This window comes from Vicugna pacos, chromosome 16 (genome assembly GCF_048564905.1).
Source record: "Vicugna pacos chromosome 16, VicPac4, whole genome shotgun sequence".
NCBI lineage: Eukaryota > Metazoa > Chordata > Mammalia > Artiodactyla > Camelidae > Vicugna > Vicugna pacos.
The window spans coordinates 15,790,664-15,811,990 of record NC_133002.1 but is presented as its reverse complement, the minus strand read 5'-3'; the positions used below and the strand labels follow the sequence as shown (position 1 = coordinate 15,811,990).

Sequence of the window (21,327 nt, the reverse complement as noted above, 5' to 3'; positions counted from 1 at the left end):
TGTCCCAAGACTTTCTCCCAGAGTCTCATCCTCTTCCTTCCTCCATCACCGGTCATCTTGGAGATGGTGGAACACATCCCTGTTCCCACGGGTTTCCCACTCAATCACTGTTAGACTATTTTCTTTTTTAAATTTCTGAAGGTTTCCATAGGATTTCCTCTGAAACTATTTACCTTAATTCCCATCCTGATTGTGAGTCTCCTGGGTATTCTAGGCACTTATCTTGACCAGCAGCCCATCCCATGGCTGGCTTTACTCAGAGAAGCAAACGAGATGGAGGATGAAATGTGCTGACCCCTGACTCTGGACTCTCCAAGAGCATGACTCAGAGCCCCACCAGCCACCCCCTCCTGATGACCTGAGAGTTCTCATTCGTGGATGTGCTCCGTGCTTCCCCATGTGGAACCCTCCACAGATCCCATATTTGCAACATTTCCCTAGCACAAATGATGTCTTCCTGGCCGGCCATCTTAATCGCTTGCCACAACTGGCTGACTTCCTTGGTTAATGTCATTTAGGCTTTTCCTAAAGGACTGAGAGACCCTTCTTTCCATTTTCTTGCCTGGACGGGGCATGGCTTGGAAAACTGGTCTTGGGAATTCACACGGTAGAATGCAGTTCCCGCGGAACTCCGTATGTCTCATGGCGTCTGTTCTGGCAAGTTTGGACCATGAAGATAGGGTGGGGCATTTTTAGCTTTCTGTAATGGCTCTAGAATTCCTGGTGTCTGCCTTTTCTCTATTAACTCGGGCACCTGTGTTCTGGGGATACAAGCCTTCAGGTGAGAGACGTTTACCTGGGAGGTGACCCCAAGGAACATGGATGAAGAGTGGGGAGACAGGAAGGACGGAAAGCAGATAAAGGGGGTGCTGCTGGGCAGTTTACCCGTGGGCACAGCTGAGACCCCTTCCCCACTGGGAACTCTGGGACACAGTGCAGCAGATTCCGCCCAGGGTGTTCATTGACTTCCATCCGTTGTTGTCCTGAGGGTGGTGGTGACTCCCGGGAAGCTCCAGCCTTCCAGGGGGGTTCGGGCGACTAGAGACAGCCTTCGGCAAACACTCACAGTTGTCTGTAGCTGGAAGTCGTCAGACTGGTGTGCGCAGGGAAGGTGACAGCTAAGGAAATGCGACTGGAGGGCACTGGCGACAGCCGCTCGGACAACCAGCGAGTTGTTGCCCTCTTTCCAGCGGTTATCTGATGACACCACCCATGCCCATAACCGAGAGCAAACGTGGTACAAACTCCGACAGAAAAAGGGTGTCCTCCGCCCCAGCGCCAGAGCTCAGCTTTCATGCTCTTTGCTCTGACTTCCTGCGACACAGTTATGCTCGAATATTGTGAGATTAAAACCACGATACCTGGGACTTGATTTCTCATCTCGTTCTCCTCCTTCGCCGCTCTTTTGGTGATCCCCCCGGCCGCTGCCCGGCAGAGCTCAGTCCAGACGCTTGGCCAGAACGATCGCATGACCGCCTATGGTGGAATGCCGTCTTTTCCCAAAGGACCACCTCCCTCAAATGGTTAAATCAGCAACTTTTCCAGTGAGTATGAACAGAGCTCCATTTCTCAGGTTTTTAAAAATAATCGTAAATCTGCCTAAGCAAACAAATGAAAGTTGTTTCTCCAAGAGTTAGAGGTCTGATTTAGCCAAGTTGTTTTTGTTTTTTTGAAGGAACACGACCTAGAAGAAGCAGATTTGCTTGCCCTGTATGTCTGAGAGAGAGACAGAGACAGAGAGACAGAGAGACAGAGATGCAGCGAGAGATCAAAACGAGGAGCCAGCGCAGCACGTGACTTTCCCTTTGGCAGCTTTACAAGCCCAAACAGAGGGTCCTGAGGAGGGAAACCTCTCCCCACTCCTGTTCTGACTGAAACTTTAAGTCTAAATAGTCTTTGGCTTGAACGACTGAACTGCACCATCTTTCCATATAAATGGCAAAGCAAGACACATTTTTGTATGTTACTTTATGGGGTTTTCTTCGCATCTTGACGTCTAACCATTTTATAGCGCTTGGCTTTGCGGGGCCCTGGAGATGACCTCCGGGCAACATGCATTCTTTTATTTGTAACCCAGGGGTAGTTAGGAAAGTGCCTGCACACCAGCGACAAATTATTGCAACCTTAACTGGAAAGAAAGCAGTAAAGCTGCTCAGACTTAAAACTTCAGGGAAGGTTGGAATACAGAGCGGGGAGAAATCTTCTAATAGAATAATGAAGTTAATTGGTACAAATGAGTGTGCTCTAGAAGCCACACTCGCAGATTGATCGCATTTTGCTAACTATAAAGTGCTCTCTTTTTAATCAGTTTGGTGGCTCAGAAATAAACATTGCTAAAGACCCTTCTGTAGTGGTTTTTTTTTTTTTAAAACAAATCCCTTGGTTCTGAGAGTTTGGAGTGCATTTTCAAAAGTGTAGTTTTGAGGAGTTACAGCCCCTACTGTGTGAGGTTTTATCTGTGGAACTGTATTTATTTGCTGTAAAACCTATGACCAGTGATGTGATTATTTGCACATCATGAAAACTCGGAATCTTTTTCACCCGTTCTTGTGTGTTAACTGTGTGTTTTGGTGTTATGAGAGCCCATCCCTTTCCAGTTTTTTGTGATGGGTTAATTTAAAACCGTTCTGAGATTTAACGTAAGGAGTTATCTTTAACGTTTAATGTTTCGACTTTCTCAATCTTATTCCGATCCTTATGGAAAGCAACTTAAGGTGGCCAGAAGAACAAAGACTTTGGTCTCAGGAGGATTTGGCTTAAATCCTGGCTCTGATCATGACCAGTTTTGTGACCCAGGATAAGTACTTAACTTCATTCAAACTTGATTTTCTCACCTATAAAAGGGGACTCTTGACTTCAGCAGTGTATCATTATTGTGAATATCAAAGGATATAATTAGATCAGACAGTATATAGTAATATATAATTAATGTGACATATAATATGATGCAATAAAATTTTGGGAACATTAAGACATTTAAAATGTTGGAAACTGCGTCACTGATAGTAAAGACATTGGATACTGATGGATTTGGTCCCACATGTCAGACTAAAGCGTAGAACACAGCACGAGAAGCCAGTGAGGGAAGTTAGGGAAAGCGCTCACACCACTTCTGGCTTGGGGCTTACTGTCTGAATATCCACTTACAATATTTCATGGCCAGTGTTCTTTAGGAAAAAGTGATTTCCACCAAGATGCTTTGGCCTCGTGGAAGGATCTCTAGGCAAAGCCGACCTCTGTTGGCAAGAATATTCTAACCCAAATATTTTGTGTGTAAAGTCATGAAAGAAAATGTATCAAATATGCCTATAAAACTTGAAACTTAGTGTTTTAGAGCCCTCTCTTGGTTTTTCTTTTTCACCAGAATCACTTTCCTACCCTAGCAGGGTGATGGAGAGGGAGTAGGAGGAACAATCAAAGGGCTTTACAAAAACTTGCTTCTTAGGTCATAGGCACATGGTTGGCTCAGACCTCACCTCCGAGTCTTGTTGGTCAGTTAAGACTCACTCCCAAGGGGTAGAGACTCGAGACTTGGCGGGTAGACTTTATATGAGAAGAGCCTAGACGTTTTCTATCATTTCCCAAAGCAGTTCCTTAGGAATGTCCCAAGACAACCTACTTTCCCGCATGATCAAATATGTTTCCTGTGGTCCAATAAAACCCCATCTTGAAAGTTCGCCATGCACGCTGGCACTGAATTCTCAGAAGCCCTGAAAGAAAGAAATGGATATGACTGACTTTGTCTAGCTCAATGTTTTTCCCGCATTGTGTGTCCGTGACTAATTCACGGAATCAGTGTCCCCTGCAGCAGATTTCAGGACACGCCGGGCTAGCTCCTCGTGCCTGCTGGTGTCAATTTAAGCAGCAGTGGGAAGGATGCCCGTCCCTGTGGCCCCCTGGCCAGTATCTCTGGTCTCAGCAGCCCGGCCGTGTCTGCTCATGCTGCAGGGATCAGAATATCTCAGGGAACCAGAGACGCCATTTCCAAGTCACAACTCTGAGATTCAGACCACCATGCTCCCAAAGCTTCAGCATGGATGTGGGACACACACCGACAGAAGACGGTGGTCCTCACCTGGACCGAGGTATCAGTGTATCTAAGTGGAGCCTTCGTAAAGAGGTGGCTCTGAAAGCGACCAACAGAGCTCAGATCTCTGTGCCAGCTGCCACATTTTCTTCCACTGAGGTTGGAGAAATTTGGCAGCACTGACTCTTCCAGTTCCAAAATGTGTTTCAACACACACAAAAAAGAGAAAAATCAATAATTAAAAATGAATGATGGGATGTTTGTGTTTGTGAGAAAAGAAAAAAACTGACGACTCAGATGTTACTACATGTTTGAAACCTAACTACCCCACCTACTTCTCAAGGGATCATTTCTTTGCAAATATTGGAAATTGGGAATATAAAAAACATCCATTTGTGCAAGAATGGGTACAGAGAAGCCAAATTATTTCTCTAGTTTTCTTTTCAACTTGACTTTTGGGGTGAACTAAGACTACAGCCACAGACTTGGCAAGTGTTCTTCCCACGTGTCTCCGGGTTTTCTTCACGCCTGGAAGCCATTTGTGATCAGAGGAGGAAAGGCTCTTGTTGACAAATGGGCGTTCCTTGCTGTGTAGGCTCCAAGCTTTTTAATGACAGCAGCTAAAACCCAGGCTCCCACCAAGCGTTTGCACGGGCCCCGGGCGGCTGTGTAGCTGCAGGCACCTGGCGGGGAAGAGAGAACGTTTTGCTGCCCTTTCCAGCTTGATTGAGTCTGGGATGATTGATGTCTCCCTGTGTGTGGTCACCGGGTGGGAAGGCTCTCCGTGGGGCTGTCAAGAAACCAGTCTCTCAATCATATAAAACACGGAAGACTAAGAGATGAATGGAGAGGAGCTTTCTCCAGAGCAACGCTTCTGAGTGTAGTTCCTGGACCAGAATCACAAGCATCATTTGGTAACGTGTGAGGAATGCAAATTCTAGGGCCCCACAGAATCAGAAACTCCTGAGCTCCAGACCCCAGATGACTCTGACGCTGCTAGACGACTTTGAGCACCACTCACTGCTCAAAAGACCAAACCAAACCAAACCAAACCAAACCAAACTGAATACCAGTCTGGCCAGGTGAAAAGAGCCTCCCAGCCATTCCTCAGATATTACTTTCGTATTTCCTCTGGGTCCAGCCTCAGTCTGGTCCTTTTGCCACTATGTCCAGCTCCAGGACTAGGGTGGTACCTGCTCTCATTCGCACCATCCTGAACGTGGCTAAGAACCCCTTAATTCCTGAAGTCCAAGAAAATCAGGCTGGCATTTTCTAAAGTAGTGATTCTCAACTTTGGCTGCACACTGGAATCACCTGGGGCAAGATCTGAATAATCCAGATGCCCAAAGCTACATTTCTAGACCAATTAAATTAACATCTAGGGGTAGGAGGGATGAGACCCAGGGGTCAGTATTCTAAAATCCGGGATGACTCCGAGGCGCCGCGCTCCTGTACCATGATTCCGATATGTCTCTGCAGGCAACTTTCCTTGCCTTCTCATTCTACCCTTTGCAGACCGTGGCTTCTGATTTCCTAGCCTCTAATAGCAAGTCTACTGAGACTTTTTTTTTATAGTAAGACATTGTCTTCATCCTTCCTATTGCTCCGAGACTCCTAGGTGCCATTCAAGACCCGCTATGGGCAATTGTGACAGAGCCGTTCCTCTGGCTACTGATCTCATTTTAATCTATCTCTGGCTCCTGCCTCCCTTACCTCCTTCCCGTCCCGTCACTACTCTGTTTATGGTCCCGGTGCACTTGTGTCTGCTGCCCAGGGTCCTTTGGGTCCTGAGACCTCAGGGCTTGGTCTTTCTAGGCAAAGGATGGAGCATGGAGCATCTTGGATGGGTCCTCAGAAGCAGTACCCAAAGGAAGGTTTGGGAAGATTAAGAAAAGACAGAGCTTTTGCTCTCTGATGTTAGTAGGGTTACGGGGAACAGCAGAGGTGGGCAGCATCCCAGAAAATCCTAACGCTGGGAATCAGCTTTCTATGAGGAATGTGCAGGGATGTGCATGCGAGCTCAGATGTGTTAGGAATAGAACCACCTGGGATGGAGAAAAACTGTCTTTGATAATGGTGACTACAGCCAGAGGAGAGATGCCTTTATGACGTGCTTTGACGGCAGAGGAAGTCCTATCGGTAAGTCTTTGACTCACACCTTAGTATCCGTGCGTGCTCGCGTGGAGGCGCACACGTCCGGGAAGAGCTGGACGAAGGGCCCGTGTGGGCACGGTGAGCCGGCCAAGGAGAGCAGAGTGGCTGGGACTCTGAGCAGCAGGAAGCCGCTGACACCCCTAGGCTCAAGGGGGGAAGTTAGAGAGCTGTCGCAGTGCGAAGGGGGATAGTCCGTAGGATTTATGACCACAAGCAGAGGTACACGGCCATTGCCAGACCTCAGCCTGGCAAGGAGGAGCTGGGGGAATCAATACTATGAGTGTCTTTGCCACATTCAGTCATCAGACATGACTCCATCTGGTCCTTGGGTGGCCAGGGGTGTTTTCAGAGCAACCAAATTTTTTGCACAGAAGCTGCCAGAATTTCCAATGACTTGCATGGAGGAGAAAGAAAACACTTAGTACACAATTGAATTAACCTTTTTCCCCCTTCCCCAAACCAAATTTGAAAGGCTCACAAGTTGATGAATTGTGTTCATACCACAGTTTACTCCCTGACCCTCAACTCTACCCCCACTGTGAGCTTTAAGGAGAGACGTGGCAAATTTCATTATCTCTGATTTATAGATGGAAAAAGGCGAGCCCACACTGATTGTTGGTCTGCAGGCTTGTTGAGGTCCTCCCGTGAGCATGTTAAGAGGAACTGAGCAGAGCTGTATTTGTCATTAAAACAAATGTCCGGCTCTTTCTCCCTGGATGTCTGATTACAAGGCATTTGATGTCAGGGCACCCTCATTTCACAAATTACACAGGAACAATTCTTATTAGGGTAATGGAATTAATTTTGGGACAGTTAGCAGCCACTAATCCAATAAAGAAATACTTCCAGGATTCCAGGGTTGGAGACAGTGGTTGGAGAAAAATGCAGACATTAATCCTTTGTAAGCTGTGGACAGACAAGGTATCTTCTTGCTATGAGCACAGAAGCCGAGTGAGAGGCATTTGGGAATGCTCCCTGAAACTACTGTATTTGCAGAGAATTCTTGCCCCAACTTGGCTTAAAGACCCAGGAAGGACAAGGCAAAGACTGCAGCCAGGTTTTGAGAGACAAGATCTAGTTGTAGGTGTGGAAGAAGGGAACCCAGTAAACGTCTCCAAATAGCCTTGACTTGCTCTTCAACAGTGACTCTTTCCGATGGGGTTTCATTGTCATCATATTTGTCTTTCCCACTGACCATCAGGAAACAGAATTCATCATCAATAAAAAGTGATGCCTGCTAAAACTGACATGGTCCAATCTTTTATTCCTCCTTCTGTAGAGTAACAAATTCAGAGTGGACTACAGAATGAGACAATTACACATAAAGGAGAAATTACATTTACGTGAATGTGAAGATGGTATAAGGTTATAAGATCATCAAATTCATAAGAAGATAATGGCGTTGGAGAACTGAGAATTTACCTTGGTCCACCGTTTAATTTTAGAAATGAGTCAACCTGATTCATTCAAAATATAATTTTCCAAGTGTGCTGCAGGTGCCAAGTAAGCCAGGTTTCCAAGCTAGCTTTTCTGATTTTCCCATGAGTGCATTATTTTTTAATGAGTTACTAGGACATTTTTGTCTAGGACATTTGCATCCTGTGTCCACAAGCGGTGCCGTATGCAAAGAAGGGAATCCTTGAGCCCATGTAAATGAGATCAGGGTGACTGTCTAGGTGTGGCCAGGACTGGGAGGTCCCAGAGAGCTCTCAGGAGGTGCTGCTCTTGCTGTGTCAGCTCTGCCGCTCTTTGTGCTGCCTCTGCCCTCGAGTTACCCTTCCTCACCTGGTATTAAAAAAGGCCAAGGTAAAAAGGGCTTCCTTTCCAAGTGGCTCGCCGCCCTGACAGGAAAAGCACACCTTCTCCAAGGACTCTGTCAAAGATGCGGGGATTCTGATTGGAGGGCAGATACGTGTCCAAGCCTGCAGCTGGGGTGTAGGCTCCAGGTAAGCCCCACCAACGGAGGCTGGGAGAGCGGACGGCCCAGCTAGGAGCCAGGCAGACGGAACCACCTGTGCGCCATGTCTCTCTTGGGTGTTACGCCGGTTCCCCTCCCAGCCTTTTAAAATTTAAGTTTAGTTGATTTACCATGTTCGTTTCTGGTGTATAGCATAGTGATTCAATCACACATATTACATATAGATTCTTTTTCAGATTCTTTTCCATTATCAGTTATTACAAGGTATTGAAATATAGTCTCCTGTGCTGTACAGTAGGGCCTTGTTATCTATCTATTTTATATTTGGTAGTTTGTATCTGCTGATCCCAAACTCCTGATTTATCCCTCCCCTGCCCCTTCCCCTTTGGTAACCATAATTCTGTCTTCTATGTTTGTGAGTTGGTTCTGTTTTGTAAATAAGTTCATCTGTGCCCTTTTATAAGGTTCCGCATAGAAGTGATACATACCCGTCCCTTTTAGCATTTACATCCTTTTCCATGTTCACATCTGAACTCTAGAGAAGGCAAGAGGAGCCAAGGCCCACATTTTTAGGAATTTATTCTCTGGAGTTGAAGGAACCCTCTCAATTTCCATGTAATTCGCACACTTCAGTCTTCGTCTGCACTGAAATTCATGTCGGTTTTCTGAAATTGCTTTTCCCATCGCAGAATGAGAACTTGTCTCTAAGTAGGTCTCCTTACTATGAAATCTGTATCATTTGCTTTCAAGTTCCTGCCTTGGAAATTAGCGTTGCAACATTGCTCACAATTATTTTATAAACTCATCTACCAGTCTTCTAATCTGTGTTTCTTTTTTTTATTGAAGTATAGTCGATTTATAATGTGTTAATTTCTGGTGTATGTACAGTGATTCAGTTATACATACATATATATGCACACATATATTCTCTTTCTCTTTCTGGCTTACTTCACTTAGTATGATGATCTCTAGGTCCATCCATGTTGCTGTAAATGGCATTATTTCACTCTTTTTTATGGCTGAGTAGTGTTCCATTGTGTATATATATATACCACATCTTCTTTGGCCACTGGACATTTAGGTTGCTTCCATGTCTTGGCTGTTGTAAACAGCATTGCTATGAACAATATAGTGCATGTACCTTTTCGAATTAGAGTTTCTTCTCTAACCATGTTCTTTAAGTGGTTTATGCATTGCTTTCCTTTTATGGACAGCTTTAAACCGGACACAGCAAGGTGTCTGAGCACTGCTATGCCATGCTTTCCTTGTAATGCCCCATTCAAATGTGGTCATGGAATACCACTTAGGGGGCCTAATGATTTTTGAACACTAGTTTAAAAGCTGATTAAAGCTGCTCTGGTTTTCCTGGAATTCAAAATCTCATGCTAAACCATGAGAATTACAATAACAGAGAGAAACGTGTTCAGAGAACCACATCGAGGGCTGAATATTTTATTTCCAAATCCACACATCTGCTTAATTCAAGAAGCTACTGACAAGATAGAATTCATTTTCAAAATTCCAGTGCATCTGAATTTTTTAGTTCACTTGTCTCATGTCCTTTGGGTTTTTATCTCTGGAATTCAGGAGCCAAACATTCGCCTTTTGGTTCATAAGATTTTCCTTTAGTGGATGTTAAGGCCAGGTGATTAATAATTGCAAGGCTCTGATTGTTTTCATTAGAACAACAACATATGGACAGTGGGTCCAGCCCCTTCGCGGAGTTCTGAAACGGGATCGTGAAAGAGGAGATGAGGAATTCTGGTTCAGATTAAAGCAAATGGCTTGCGGAGTTGGCTCTGATGAGCTACAGTTGACTGCTATAAAAGCCCAGAGATGAGCCTTCTGCAGTCTTCTTGTCTTGTGTTTGAGATTTGTTGACGGGGATGATAGAAGATCGTATCTAGCTGTTTCTAAGCCGTCTCCATTCCAGTGACGTCAGCTATAAATGAGATGGGCGTGTGGCCTCCGCCAAATTCCCAGCAAGCATTTAGCCATAACCTCAAATCCAATGCACATTTGTCATTATTCAGCCCCACCAGTTCAACGAATGCCTTAAGGGGTCTCGGTGGCGGGGGATGATGGAGCGGGGAGGAGAGAAGGTGCACAGGGAGTGGGGTCACCTGAGACATGGAGGTTACACATGGCGGAGGGGTGAGACTTTACGGTACCAGTCGCATTATGGCAAAGAAGCTGGGTGAGGGAGGGAGAGAGATTCTGGCTTTGAGAGGGGGTGAGCCATCACAGAGGGCAGGTTGCTGCAGATCTGGGGGAAGTAAATTAATATTTCTTGAGCGCCTGTGACCAAGGCTATAAAGTGATAATAAAAATATGAGAAAAATTAAAAAACCAACAGGTTTAATTAGACACATCATGCCATCCCAACTGTTTTTCAAATATCTTCAGACTTTTGACGGGCCCACCTCAGGGCGGAGCTCTGCCCTCCTGGTCGTTGTGTCTCGCTGGGCCCTCATGCCCTGCTCCTTGTCTGAGGCCGTTCTGACCATTGCCCTTAACTCTCGTGGGCTTTGGTTTCTTCCCCTGGTTCTGTGTCTCCACCCCAGGCCTTGTGTTTGAGCTGTAAACGGGCTTCCTTTCCAAGAAATCCATCTGATTTTTATTACTCACCTTTTCAACATCTTGCACTGTAGCAATTACTCCTCTGATGTCACTTCATTCTTCGAATATTGAGTATTGAAACCTAAAAAAAAAAGGACCTGTTTTAATCACGGGTTTCATCACACTTTAAGAGGAACTGATGAGAAAAAGGTGTGTTTCTGGGGATTACTTTGCAGGGGACACGTTAGCTCTGAGCTGGGAAGCTGAGGGTGGGATGGTTCCTAACCAACGTGCAGTGGACACCAAGACATGATCTGTGTAATGTGATGAGGATGAGGGAAAGAAGAAAAGGAAGACAAGAAAGGCACACTCTGATTCGTTCTCAAAGCAGAAGAGCTAAGGGCCTTATAATGTACGGTATTTAAAGCCTGTATCCAAAATGTGCAGATTATAAATCAAGAAATAAATCAGAATAATAAATTGATCTTGCCCATTGTATAAAAAAAAACACGCAGTGCCTGCACTTTTAGATTTTAAGAGGCTATTAAATACACTCATATCAAAATATGAGATGTGACCAAGGCTGTAATTACAGGAGAATGCATAGCTATAAATGAATTAATTAGATAAAGAGAATGAATATAATTAACTATTTAACTCAAGGAGACAGAAAGTAATTTAAAATAAGTGAGGACGTTAGAGGAAGGTATGCAGAAATGACTATATTCAGAACAAAAACTCTGCATAGTTGATAAATCATTATAAGAGCTGATTTCTTTGAAAATATCAATGAGATGCACATTTCTCTGAAAGATTAATCAAGGGGAAGAAAATAATAAATGAAGAATGGGAAAAATTTACACATATGGAGGAGATCAAGAAGTGAGAGAAATTTATATTCCATGTTAATAAACTTTAAAACCTGTGTGAAATGGGCAACTTACAAAGAATAGAAACCTTCCCTGAGGAAAATTAGATAAATTATGAAGAGAAAAGTTTGAAAAGTTGTCGAAGAACCATTCCACCCCGAAGCTTCTAGGCCCAGAAACTTTCATGGACAAGTTCATGGATAAGTTCTTTCCAGGATGCTGCAAAACTCCTTTGCTATTTAAATCACTTCTGGGCAGAGACAAAAAAGGAAAGTTACTTAATCTGTTTTTAAAAATTAAGACAACATTAGATGTGCGACTGGAGAGAGAGTATCTTTCAAAAGAAAACTGCTTATCAGCTTTTCTTATTAACATAAACAGAAAAAAAATCCTCTCATATCGGTAAATGAAATATACCACTTGACCAAGTAGGTTTTTTCTATATTTACAAGGAATACATTTTAATATGTTAACATTGAAGTCATTTCAATGAATTTCAAAAGACATTTTACAGAACTCACTCACAGTATTGACGTAGAAACAGAGTAACTGAGTGACATGTGCGCTTCATTCGTAGAATTGGCAGCATTATCTGAAACGGTCAACCACCATCACGCTTGGTCTTGTAGCGTGTGGTGCAACCATGAAAGGTCAGAATGAAGATCTCTGCCCTGACGTAGCCTCATTACTGGTGTCCCTGCTTCTAATCTCACCCGGCTTCTTCCTGCGCTCTTCAGTAGGGTTGGAATACTCCTTTCATCTCCACGTCTAGGCGTGTAACTGTTCTTTATAACTTTACTTCCTCTTTTTCTTGGGTTGAGAACAAAAGTCTTTAATATGGCTTCGGTGTCCTGCAGGACGTAGCCTCTCTCAGCTCTTCCTCCTCACCTAAAGGAGCTGGGACCTGTAAGGTACGGGGAGCAGAGCAGGGCACAGGCTAAAGGGTGGTGATGAGGAGCAGGGGGAGGAGGGGGAGGAGGAAGAGGAAAGGGAGGGGAAGGGGGAGGGGAGGGAGCAGGGAGGACAGTGCTCTCCCTGGGGCTCTACCCTCTAGACCTTCTGACTTTCTTCGGGGCCCTAAACTGTGCATGTTTCCTCCTCTCTTGTGACCCTCACACGTCTCCTTCCTGCCAAGAACACTGCATCCTTCTTCAGCTTCTTAACATCCTTCAGAACTCAAACTTCTTACCGCTCCTTGACATTGATCTTCATTGCACTTACTGCCTTTTTTAAATTATGTGTTTGTGTGATTGTGTTTTCAGGTTGTCTGTGGTTCCACGGCTCAGTAGTATTGCCTCCTTCTCGTCTGTCCTTCCAGCCTTCTGCTCCTCTCTGGGTGAGCGGGTGACCGACATCCCCCGGGGCGTCCCTGAGCTCTGCCCACACCCCGGGCAAGGTCCTTTTATGGAAGTCCTTTTGGCCAACCACGCTGGACCCTGCTATCTGCTGGGACCTTGGCTGAGTGAGAAAGCTCACTCTTTAGGGGCCCAAGTAGGATTTCTAGGGGGTCTTTTGTGCCCACTTGACGTTTGTGTTCAAATATTTAAATTGAGGCCAGGCACTCTGAAGACATGGTTTTGTCTAGCCGGTGTCAGCTGTGAAGTCTTAGGCACGGAGAACAGCCCAGGTGCTGTCCTGGTGGGGATGGACCCAGGGAGCCGATGGTGGGGAGACCAGACTCACCCTTCAGGGCTTTGCTCAGAGGAACTATTGCCAACCCCTCTTTACCTAGAGGCTGCCCTGACACCCTCTGCTTCCCCAGCTGGCTGTTCGTTACTTTATCATGGTCTGTCATGTTCACGCTGGCTCAGTTGCTGTCAGCTGTGTTCACTGCGCACTCCCGGGGCAAAGAGCAGTGAGTGGCACAGAGTTTGGGTTTAGAACTTATGATGCTGAGTGCCTGACCTGAAGGCTGGACATGTGGCGACTGGTGGCAAACATTTAAACCCAGAGAGTCAGATTATCCAAGGAATGAGAACCATTAGGGAGAGTCCTTTCTCTCAGAAGAAACTGAAGTCATTTCATAGATTCATATGGCTACGTTGTCCATGTGATAAACGGCTCCTCATGTCACAGACCTCAATGGATGAACTTCTATACAAAAAACCAAAGGTGGCAGTAAGGTAACAGGACATTTAAAGACCAGAATGAACAGAGAATTCAGCCTGTAACAATACATACGAACACTGTTCATGGTATTTCCTGGGAGCAGGTTGTAGTTATTGGAGCCTCACGTGTCACATCTTTGAATATTTTTACAAAGTGACAATTCGTTACTATGGGATGAAGAAAAAAATATAAGTAACAATTCCTAGTGAAATAAATGATCACTAATAACCTACAATGAAAAAGAATATGAAGGAGGATATGTATGTATAACTGAACCGCCATGCTGTACACCAGAGACAGACCCAACATTGTGAATCAACTACGCTTCAGTTTAAAAAAATCACGTTTAAGCTAAATTACTCTCATAGTCAGAAAATGACCCTAAATAACTTTTTAACCTCTGAGACAGTAACGGTACTTACAGAACGCAGACCTTTGAGCTAGGCAGTGTCTGGCCCTCCCTTGTCTCTCTAACCGAATGACGCTGACCAAGTTCCCTTCCTGAATCTCACGTCTCCTCATCTGTGCAGTGGGGACACCAGCTGCCAGCGTCCCTCGGTGGCTGTGGGAACATTTCATCACTGGCTTTGGAGGCTCATGCTGCCGCCTCGCACAAGTGTTAGCTCGCTCTCGAAGCTGGAACTTCAAGGGAATACGTGTTCATTTTCTCCTGAGTGATTCTAGAAGTGACTTCATTTCCGAAACAAAATCACTCATTTCCAGAAAGTACACGCCGCTTTCACGCTGCTTGCTTTTCCGTTACTTACACCACTAGTCTCCCAGGCTTGAGATGACTCCAGTGACAGCCAGCGCGGCTCCCCTTCAATCCGCACGCAGCGTCAGTGACCCGTTCAGCTGGCTTTTTGGTTTTTTCATATAAAATGACCAATATTCTTTTCAATCTGTTTTCTTTACTCATGTATTTTTAAGTTGAAGTGTGGTTGGCATACGATGTTGTGTTAGTTTCAGCTGCACAGCAGAGTGATTCGGTCATGCACACACGTGTATATACATATACATTCTTTTTCAGAATACTCAGAAAGTATATTTTTCAGTATATTCAGAAAAGAATATCTATACTCTTTTCCAGATTCTTTTCCATTATAGGTCACTACAAGGTATTGAATGTAGTTCCCTGCCCTCTACAGTAGGACTTTGTTTATCTGTTTTATATATAGTAGTGTATATATATTAATCCCAAACTCCTAATTTATCCCTAATTTTTAAATCTATTTTCACAGCCACGCTTAGCTTCATCCTTACCCCAGTTTCACACCAGCATGACCCAGTCAGACTCCCTGCTCCGTTCCATCCCCATCTCTCTCTCCTCCACTCACCTGCCTCTTGCAGCCCCTACTCCCTGACCCCCTGTGCTCCCCCATGTTCCAGCACAGAGCCTGGTGCATGCTAGCTGGTCGACCACTGTTAGGGGAACAAATATTGGATGTCTTCTCGAGATCTATCAAAACACAGCCCTGTTCAATTTATGCCACTTTCTCCAGCAGAAACCATCCCAAAGGGGCGGCCATCCTCCCTGTCCACCAGCTCTGCCCAGCCCAGCAGACTGTGCCATCTGCGGCCTCCTCAGCTGAACTCTAGCTCTTCCTTAAGGTCCTTGTCATAATCCAGCTCTCCTGAGAGTCTTTGTTATTGTTGGAGGAGGTAATTAAGAGAATGTGACCGATGGGGGGCTTGTGAGCGGGACTCCTGCAATCGGAGCCTCCTCACCCCAACCCTGTCCTCGGGACGGACCTCCTGCCCACTGCTCTCACGGTGGGAGTGGTTTTCAAGGATGCAGCCTTGAGAGAGCAGGGTGTGGTTGAAACCATCTGGACTGTGTATGTGACTGGACCCCATTAAGGCCTCTAAGTAAACGTCAAGATTTAAACACAAGCCTGGTATCCAAGTTTCCTTGCTTGTTAATCCTGCCACCGACCAGCCTGGAGCGTGGTCTGCCTCTCTCTCCATTCTCCTTGCCCTCCGTGTGCGGAGGCCAGTTTCAGATTTCCCCTGGGAAGCTCCTGATGTTTCAAGCAAACAGTTAAAGCATCTGCCTTTCTTCAAATTTTTTTGCACCTACTTTTAACTGATGCCACATAAAAAAGCACAGCCCTATGCTCTCTTTTGTGTCACTTACCGTGGCTTTGGAAGTACCGGTCATGACTACGAGCACAACTGAATCAGGACCAGTGGCCAGGCTCGCCCTGAGCACAGAGAGGAAGCTCAGTGTTTACTGACAACTAATTAATGTGTGACACCTTGATTTTTTCTTTTCCGCAAGGTAGTCTTTGACACCAAAAAACCATCCCTGAAGCTGAAATCCTTCATTTGAAAAATGCAGAGAAGGCTCGGGAGGCTGAGGACGCAGGGCTGTGTCCACGCTCCGGATTCTTCTTGGGGAATCCGCACGCTGGAGTCACGGTGGGGGTGGCCGTTCCCATGGGCAGAATCTGCCTGAAGGTGGGCCAATATCTTTAAACGAGACAATGCAGAAAGAGTTATACTTTTCTATAAACTTGCTTATTGGTTTTCTGAGAGGCAGCCAGCTGGGGGTAATTTGCCAAGTTAACTAGATTAGAGCCTTATGGAGTGCCGTCTCCCGCCTTCCTGGGGCACCGCGCTAGCGCGCCCCGACCCCTCTTTGCTTTCTTTTTCTTCCTAGCACTTACCATTATATGATGAACTACATATTTCATTTGTTTGTCTGTTCGTCTGTCCTCCACGACCACAGGGATTTGTGTTCCATTCACAGCTGTGTTCTTAGTGCCTCAAACAAGGCCAGGCACATGGCAGACAGTCAAAATGTAACTAAGGAGTGAATGAATGAATGAATGAATGTGTGAATGAGCACCTCTCAAGCGCCAGCAAAAACCTGGTGACGGATGGCTGACACACAGAGGGCAAGCCCGCTCATCCGTTCAGGGTTCTCTCCAGCACTGTGTGGAACTGGGGGGTGCAGGGGCAGGGCTGGCGCACGACTCTTCGGCTCAGCTCTGACCTCAGCCGAGCTGCGGTGCGTGGAGTTCTGCGCAAGCTCGGGTTGACCTCTGTGACGTGCAGTGGGGGTCGGGGTGGAGGCGGGTTCCCTCTCTTCCCTGGAGATTCTCGGACGCCTTGGGACCTGCTGGATCTGGGCAGGCGCAGCCGCAGTGCACCGAAGCAAACCCTAGAGGCAGCCCTCCAGCTACGGGGGCAGGAGCTGGAGGATGCAGGCTCCAAGAACTGCCCTGCGGGTGGCCCCTTCGAGACGGGCTCTGCGTGCGTCTCCGAAGGCCCTGGAGGGATCCGTTTCCCTGTTTTTTTTCTGCTCTGCTTCCCTGTGTCACCTTCCTCCTCCCTCATCCTTGCTTCCTGGGGTCACCTCCCCCGTAAACTACCTTGTCTCAGGTTTGGCTTCGAAAGAAACTCAAACGGAAACAGTAGAGTGTTTAAACTCACCGAGGGGTGAGTTACAGACTCAGGCTCCAGCCGCCTTTCTATTGGTGGGGTGGGGGTGGGGGGGTAGAGAGGAAAATAAATGTGGCATACTCAAATTTAAAAGTTATGAGAAGGACGTTCTCCAGGGGGCGCTGCTGAGCTGAGGCACACTTTCTGGACGTCAGACCTCTGCCCGCGTTTGGTTCCGCTGGTTCAGTGGGAAGCCTGCGCGAGCACTGGGCGGGGGGCCGAACAGAGGAAGTAGGGCTTGCACACTGTCGCCTGTGGAAGCGCCCGCACCCTCCGCATTTTATCCCAAAGCCTGTGTGTCAGCCTGCGCGCGTTTACTCTGAGCTTGTAATTTATCCTGTGTTTGCCCTGAAGCCCGTGCCTTTTAAAAGCAAATTAAAAGATTAAATCTCATACTTCAGAGCATCCTTACCACCCTCAACATAAACCACAACCTAAACTGACATTCTTCACGATGCAAAAAGTGCACACGTAGACGTGCGATGGTTATCCGTTCTGTTCTGTTTTTCTGTATCGAAGCCACGGCGATGGGGAAGATACATTTATACATAGGCGGTTTTCTCAGAAGAAAGGATGAGATTCAATGCGAATACGACCAATGACTTTTGGGTTACTGTTGTCCGCTCAGCACCAGTTAGTAAAGGGTTTTTTTGTTCTGATTTGACCACGAAGGCATCGTGCAGAGGAATCCGCCACAGCCTCAGGTGCGGCCTCGGCTGTCTGGGTCCGGGGCTAGTCTGGACAGTTCGGAGATGTGGACAGAGACGTGCCAGCTGGGGTGGATGAAGGTAGGACAGCGAAGGGGAGCCAGAGCCGTGACGTGGTGGGCACTCGGGCTTAACCGGGTCTCCATATAGAGGCAGATCTCTTCTCTGCCGATTTACTGCCGACGGTGTGTCTCAGAGCCGGCGATGTGGAACCTAGAGTTCCGTGTGAGGCCGTGCAGGCCGCTGGGCTGCTTTCTTTGTCTGTGCTGTAGATTAGAGTTGCCCTGCACAGAGGGACCACAAAGAAAGCTGAAGATAGTGGTCACGGTCCAGAGAGAACCACCCCTCGAGCAGTCAGTGCCCTCGACTCTCTTTGGTCAGCTCGGGAGGAACTTGGAGCGGGAGGAGGGGCAGCTGAATGCGTTGGGCTTCTGTCCTTGGATTGGAACCCTCTGCTGCATTTTGACTGAATCCCCAGGGACGTCTTTCCTCCTTAGATACTAAGCTCCTTGATGACCTGTGTCTTAGGTTCACCAGAACCTTGCACATAAGACATTCAACAAACATTTGCTGAGTGAGTGACCTGAGTGGCTGGATTTAGAGGGTATTCACTTTAATTTCGTCACCAAGATGGCCCCCAGCATTGGAGACGCGGCTTCTTCAGTCTTGGCTTTCTCCTGACTACGCACGGTCAGAGTTAGCAACCGGTTGTTCAGGACAGCTAATCCGCGGACTGTAATGTGTTGCACCTACCTGGCCCTGGGCTGAGCTGAGCTTTGTCACCGTGCGGCACGCAGGCAACCGCTGCTGGACAAAGACTCCGTCCCCAGGAACCACCTCCAGAGAAACGGCTCCCCACGCAGAGCCCCGCAGGGGAGATGCGAGAAGGACAGTCAGGTTGCTCAGTGGGTCCGGCGCTGTGGGTGAAGAACAATTCCTGACAAAATGAGGGGGCTGAAGCCCTTTGGAGATTAAAAAAGAAAAGAAAAAGAAAAAAAAGCCGCTGCCTGTCATTCTATCGCACGGAGCTATATGTGAATTTATCTGGTGGATGTGATTCTCTTTGATCAGGTTGGCCGTTTGAAGGGATTTGGAGCAGAATAGATAATCCGAACTTTGAGCATAAATCAGGGGCTGTGGGCTGAGGGCTGCCTGGCACTTTCTTATGATAATGCACGATTGGGGGGGCGACAGGGAAAATACTGGAGTCTTATCTCAGTGTAGCAGCCGCCAAGGGGGTGGGGTGGGGGGCAGAGTCTTGGGTCCAAAGGGAAGGGGGGTGGGGGCATAACAGTACTTTTTTTTGTTGTTGTTGGTTTTTTTTTTTTTTTTTTAAGAAATTGTGAAACTGAGCTAAAAATGCTCTGGGCCATGGCTGGAAATGCAGCATTTCAGAACTTGGCAGTGGCAAGGTACCAAGGCAGCCTGGCCAGAGCAGAGGAGACGGCAGCCCTCTCTCCGTGATGACGCTTTTTGCCGTTGCTAGAATTTCAGGGAGCCCTGAGCCCTCTTTCTGGAGACCCCGTAGGTGTGAATGGGAGAAGGCACTTCTACCTGCCTCCCATGGCCTCTCCTGTAACACTCAAGACCCAAGGAGAAGTCCTTGGGGAGGCACACACCCCATGGGCCAGGGCAGCAGGTTACTCTGGGAGGGACCCAAGATGGCACCTGGGGGCCCTGGGAGTACAGAGACATTCTGCACCAGAGCGAGCGAGCGAAGTCTACCTCCACTGCCTTTAGTGCCTAATACTCCATCTTCAGAACCACAGAAAAGAAAGAAAATGGAAATGAGTGTGATCTTTCACATCTAGTATATCACCACTGATTAATTTTCTCAACCATGTAAATTCCAGTGTCCAGCTCAGTGCTTCCAGTGCCCTCTGCCTGCCAGGCAGGACTCAACGGCCTCTGGGACACACGTCCACATGCACCTCTTTTCTCTTACTGAGGCCGGGAGACGATGGGGTGATGGGGGCAACAGGCTTCTAAAATAAGAAACGTAGTCAAGTGACCAATTTCTCTACAAGAGCTCAGTGCAAATAATTCCGCTAACGAGGACGCACTGCAGATTGGATAAAGTTTTGTCCGCATTATTCAGTGAGGCAGCTCTCCCCCCTTGAGAGGACGGGCCAAGTTAGACCCAAAGGTAGGGTTTCCTTTTAAATTTTTAATTTATTTTTAATTTTTTGGGGGGGAGGTCATTAGGATTTTTTGTTTATTTATTTACTTAATTTATTTTAACGGAGGCACTGAGGATTGAACCCAGGACCTCGTGCATGCGAAGCACGTGCTCTACCACTGAGCTATACAGACCAACAGCCAACACTCTGTGTTAGAACAATTTGCACCTCCTCTCCTCTTCCCTGGCTGAATTGCTCTTTTCTCTTCTTAGTATCCACAGCCTCATCGTCCCTCTCGGTGCAAATGTCATCTCTTCCCGTGTTTGCATGGCTGGAGAGAACCCTTCCTCTCCCACCTGCCCCAGCCCCCACGCTGCCCTTGTGTACCGTTTAAAGATACTGGCTGCCTTCTTAAAATTTTTATTGAGAATCATTATTTACGTACACATCTGAGCTCCCTCCTAGAGTGTCACCTCTTTAATATTTATTGAATTACTGTATAGGAGGTCACAAAGTTTTGGAGGGATTAAAAAAAAAACAAGGAGGCAATCAAAAAAGTTGGTTGAACACATGAATAAACAACATGTTTAGAATACGGATGAACGTTCACAACATGTGACTCTCTGGAATGTAGCTTTATGTAACATATCGAGTAATGCTGCTCAAAGTGACGTGTTCCAGTGAGGAAAAATGCTGCTTCATAACTTAACAAAGCTGACCAGCTGAATGACTGCGGAGGGTGCAGAGGGGCCGGGAGGACGGCTGCAGGCCCGGATCTGCTGCCTGCTAGTCGCTTAACTTCAGATCATCCATTTGACCTGTTATCTTCCTTCCAGTCGATCTTTTTTTTTTTTTTAATTGCAGTCTAGTTGATTCACAATGCTGTGTTAATTTCTGGTGCCCAGCATAATGATTCCTTTGTGTGCATATATATGTATATATATATTCATGTTATTTTTCATTATAGGCTGTTGATTGAATATAGTTTCCTGTGCTATAAAGTAGGACCTTGTTTATCCAGTTTCGTGAAGATTTTTCTTGTAGTTCGTTTGCACAAGATCTTCTGTTGGAGCTCAGTGGGTCTCCTGGGAGAATTGTTCCATACGTAGATGCATTTTTGACGTATTTATGGGAGAAGGTGGGCTCTGAGTCCTTCCATTCCACCGTCCTGAAGCCCCTCCACCATTCCATCTTGCATAGAAAACATGGTTGGCTGAGATAATCTTTAAGGTCCTTGAAAGATGTCATGATTAATGAATTGGTTGAGTAGGGTGTTTGGTGAGTTAACATGAGGAGAAACTCATAAATGAACCATTTAGGTTGAGCTGTAGAGCGTTGGTGAGCAGCCATACAAGAATTCCATTGGGGAAAGGCCGTGAAAATCTGGTCAGAAGTGGACGCTTCTGCAAAGCTGTTT

The 21,327-nt window shown here is 46.5% G+C and overlaps 1 long non-coding RNA gene and 1 other non-coding gene across 4 annotated transcripts; both read right to left on the bottom strand.

The window, feature by feature from the left end:
• Positions 1-3,434: 3,434 nt before the first annotated feature.
• Positions 3,435-14,272, bottom strand: LOC140686290 (uncharacterized). Of its 3 annotated transcripts, none has more exons than XR_012060004.1 (6): positions 14,059-14,272; positions 13,709-13,803; positions 13,433-13,621; positions 12,053-12,431; positions 10,728-10,800; positions 3,435-3,710 (listed from the first exon to the last, which is right to left on the bottom strand). It is a non-coding gene; the product is annotated as an uncharacterized lncRNA (long non-coding RNA). The 3 variants fall into 3 exon arrangements; XR_012060006.1 differs by having other exon boundaries at positions 12,241-12,431; XR_012060005.1 differs by having other exon boundaries at positions 13,713-13,803.
• Positions 14,273-20,031: 5,759 nt separating this feature from the next.
• TRNAA-CGC (transfer RNA alanine (anticodon CGC)) lies at positions 20,032-20,104 on the bottom strand. The gene has a single exon. It is a non-coding gene; the product is annotated as a tRNA-Ala (tRNA).
• Positions 20,105-21,327: the final 1,223 nt, after the last annotated feature.